Source organism: Schistocerca americana, chromosome 9 (assembly GCF_021461395.2).
Source record: "Schistocerca americana isolate TAMUIC-IGC-003095 chromosome 9, iqSchAmer2.1, whole genome shotgun sequence".
NCBI classification, from domain to species: domain Eukaryota; kingdom Metazoa; phylum Arthropoda; class Insecta; order Orthoptera; family Acrididae; genus Schistocerca; species Schistocerca americana.
In genome coordinates this window covers 78,251,814-78,256,146 of record NC_060127.1, presented here as the reverse complement: position 1 = coordinate 78,256,146, position 4,333 = coordinate 78,251,814, and the positions used below count along the sequence as shown (strand labels likewise).

Sequence of the window (4,333 nt, the reverse complement as noted above, 5' to 3'; positions counted from 1 at the left end):
ACGTACGGTGGCTTGTGGAGTATTTATGTAGATGTAGATGCAGATGTAAAGGGAATGGTGGCCGCTGTGGCGGGGCGGTTCTAGCCACTTCAGTCTGGAACCGCGCGCCTGCTACAGTCGCAGGTTCGAAGCCTGCCTCGGGCATGGATGTGTGTGATGTCCTTAGGTTGGTTAGGTTTAAGGAGTTGTAAGTCTAGGGGACTGACGACCTCAGATGTTAAGTCCCATAGTGCTTAGAGCCATTTGTAAAGGGGATGGACAAAAACCAAACGAAAAACACATTACCTTAATCACTATCGTAAAGGGAAACCGTTGGCAGGTATCTCGGAATCGATAAATACAGGTTCTATACGGTTTTCAAAGGAATCTTATACCGTTCTTCCTGTAAAATACTGGTAAGTTCGGTAGTGATGACAGAGGTAGATAGCGATCAAGCACCCTTCCCTTCAAAGAAGACCACAAAGGTACAATGATACCGAGATCTGGTGGTTGTAATGGCCAGGGGAGATGCGACAGTTCGCCCTCGTGCTCCTAAAACCACTGCTGGACAATACGAGCTGTGTGAACAGGGCCCTATCGTCCTGGAACAGACTGTCACCACTGGGAAACAAGCCTTGTACCACAGTATCGACCAGACCAGCCAAAATTGTGACATTATCGTTGGCAGTAATACGACCCTGCACAGCAGGCAGGGAATACCACGATTTGGCTGTCCAAATCATCACCGGTCTTCCTCAATGTTTTACTCTAAGGCAGTAAACTCTACCCGAAATTTGAAACAGTGCACAATAGGACTCGAGCGACCAAATGACTTTCTTTCAGGTTATCTGGCTTCGGCACTACGTTATCCTGTTACGGAGATTTGCGACACTAATGAATGGTTTTGACAACGGACTTGCCGCAGTGGTAACACCGGTTCCCGTCAGAACACCGAAGTTAAGCGCTGTCGGGCTGGGCTAGCACTTGGATGGGTGACCATCCGGTCTGCCCCAGCGCTGTTGGCAAGCAGACTGCACTCAGCCCTTGAGAGGCAAACAGAGGAGCTACTTGACTGGGAAGTAGCGGATGCGGTCTCGTAGACCGACATGCAGCCGGGAGAGCGGTGTGCTGACCACATGCCCCTCCATATCCGCATCCAGTGACGCCTGTAGGCTGAGGATGACACGGCGGCCGGTCGGTATCGTTGGACCTTCCAAGGCCTGTTCGGACAGACTTAGGTTAGTTAACGAATGGTTTTGGTATTTCAGATCGCCCTGCAGTTTCCTGCGTTTGGCGCTGACAGGGTTAGTAAGTGCGCCATTGACCTCTGCAGTGACCTTTGCAGCTGTCGTCTTAGTTTTCGTGACATTCCTCATGAATAGCCGGCCGCAGTGGCCAATAGGTTCTAGGCCCTTAAGTCTGGAACCGCCTGACCGCTATGGTCGCAGGTTCGAATCCTACCTCAGGCATGGATGTGCGTGGTGTCCTTAGGTTAGTTAGGTTTAAGTAGTTCTAAGTTCTAGAGGACTGATGACCTCAGATGTTAAGTCCCACAGTGCTCAGAGCCATTTGAACCATTTGAACCTCATGAATGATCATCTGTCACGATCACTCTACACACACTCTCGTCCGCATTGTGACTTAGCGGGTGATATTTTTCCCACTTTGCCTGTATGCGGATTAAATTTTCTATATGGTGCCTCTTGAAACACCGAAAACTTCCGGTTCCTGAAGTATGCACCATACATGCACCAGCAATTTGTCTGCATTTGAATTCACTAAGCTTCGACATAATGCACTCACAATTACACAGAACACTGTTTTGAACACAACTGACTCTTTCAACATATTGGGAATATTGCATAGGCGACGTTCGTGGTCAAATGCAACAGCGGAACCTGGAGGCCTGGTTAGCAAAAAAAAAAAAAAAAAGTGGTTCAAATGGCTCTGAGCACTATGGGACTCAACTGCTGAGGTCATTAGTCCCCTAGAACTTAGAACTAGTTAAACCTAACTAACCTAAGGACATCACACACATCCATGCCCGAGGCAGGATTCGAACCTGCGACCGTAACGGTCTCGCTGTTCCAGACTGCAGCGCCAGAACCGCGCGGCAACACCGGCCGGCGCCCGGTTAGCATCCGTATTTATACTGAAGCATGTAATCGTGTACCCACCAGGGTAATGCGCTGCTTCCTGGACTCGGGTAGGTGCGCCAGAGCGGGATCGAATCCGCCCGGCGGATTAAAGACGAGGGCCGGTATGCCGGCCAGCCTGGATGTGGTTTTTCGGCGGTTTTCTGCATCCCGCTAGGTGAATACCGGGCTGCTCCCCACCTTCAGCCTTAGTTACACGACCCACAGACATCTGCAGACATTCGCACTATTTCATGGCTTACACTAGACACAAACAGATGGGGTACACTACTTATGTCCCAGGGGGTTCGGGGTGGCGGCAGGAAGGTCATTCGACCACCCTTTGTAACTACCACTGCCAAATCCGTAATAAAACGGCCGACCCCGCGTGACACGGGACAAGGCACAAAGAAGGAAAGAAAGAAATGAGTATTCTATGAACTGTGAATGAAGCCCGACCAACAGACATTACATGCATTGATCATAAATTATAGTGCATTGAGAGTGGTTAGTTTCTAGCTGAAATCTAGATCTGCCAATAAAATTTAAAAAGGATGACTGACAGCTGAAATCTATTATTTACTAGTCAATATAACAGATGATGGCTCTGAGCACTATGGGACTTAACTGCTGAGGTCATCAGTCCCCTAGAACTTAGAACTACTTAAACCTAACTAACCTAAGGACATCACACACATCCATGCCCGAGGCAGGATTCGAACCTGCGACCGTAGCGGTCACGCGGCACCAGACTGCAGCGCCTAGAACCGCTCGGCCACTTCGCCCGGCAATATAACAGTCGCTGAGTGCAACAGCCTTCTGAATGGAAGGTAACCTGAGAAAGAAATGTTTTTATCGTGGTGTGTGACCAATCCCTGCAAGGCAGTGTGCGACGACTTGCGGTAAACAGGGTGGTCGCACTGACAAACCTATTTTCGTGGAACTGTAAGATTTAAAACTGGTAACTTTCATTCTGAGTCCGCCTCGACAGCGAAATGAACATTCGGGTGCATGCTGTCCATACAATGAAGCGCCAAAGAAACTTGTATACGTATGCATATTCAAATACAAAGATATGTAAACAGGCACCGATACTGCACTGCTGTCGGCAACGCCTATAAAAGACAACAAGTGTCTGGCGCACTTGTGGCGCTACAATGGCAGGTTATCAAGATTTAAGTGAGTTTGAACGTGGTGCTATACTCGGCGCAAGAGCGATGGCACCCAGCATCTCCGAGATAGCGACGCAGTGGCGAGTTTCCCGAACGACCATTTGACGACTGTCCCGCGAATATCAGGAATCCGGTAAAACATCAGATCTCCGACATCGCTGCGGCTGGAAAAAGATCCTGCAAGAAGGGGACCAACGGCGACTGAAGACAATTGTTGAACGTGACACAAGTGCAACACTTCCTCAAATTGCTGCAGATTTCAATGCTGGGCCATCAAAAAGTGTCAGAGTGCGAACCATTCAACCGAACATAATCGATATGGGCTTTTGGAGCCCCACTCATGTACCTTTCATAACTGCAAGACACAAAGCTTTATGCCTGGCTGGGCCCATCAACACCGACATTGGACTGTTGATGACTGGAAACGTGTTGCCTGGTCGGACGTATATCGTTTCAAATTGTATCGAGCGGATGGACGTGTATGGGTATGGAGACAACCTCATAAATCTAGATATGACTCTGGCAGGTGACACGTACCTAAGCATTCTGTCTGATCACCTGCATCCATTCATGTCCATTGTGCATTCCGACGGACATGGGCAGTTCAAGTAGGACAATGTGACGGACCCACAGAGCGGCTCCAGGAATACTCTTCTGGGTTTCAACACTTCCGATGGCCACCAAATTCCGCAGACGTTAACATTATTGAGCCTATCTGTGACGCCTTGCAACATGCTGTTCAGAAGAGATCTCCGCCACCTCGTACTCTTACCGGACGTATGGAGAGCCCAGCAGGATTCATTGTGTCAGTTCCCGCCACCACTACTTCAGGCATTAGCCGAGTCCACGCCATATCGTGTTGCGGCACTCCTGCGTGCTCACGGGAGCCCCACACGATATTAGGCAGCTGTACAGGTTCTTTGGCTCTTCACTGTATGATCGATGAACCAGGCCAGTGCTTCGGCGTTATGTGGTCAGGCCATAAATGTGGCAACATACGAAGCGTATCTAAGAAATAATGGTCTGATGCTGCCGCGGAGCAAGTAC

At 49.4% G+C, this 4,333-nt stretch overlaps 1 pseudogene; it reads left to right on the top strand.

The window, feature by feature from the left end:
• Nucleotides 1–885: 885 nt before the first annotated feature.
• On the top strand, nucleotides 886–1,004 carry LOC124551632 (annotated as a pseudogene).
• The last annotated feature ends 3,329 nt before the right edge of the window (nucleotides 1,005–4,333 follow it).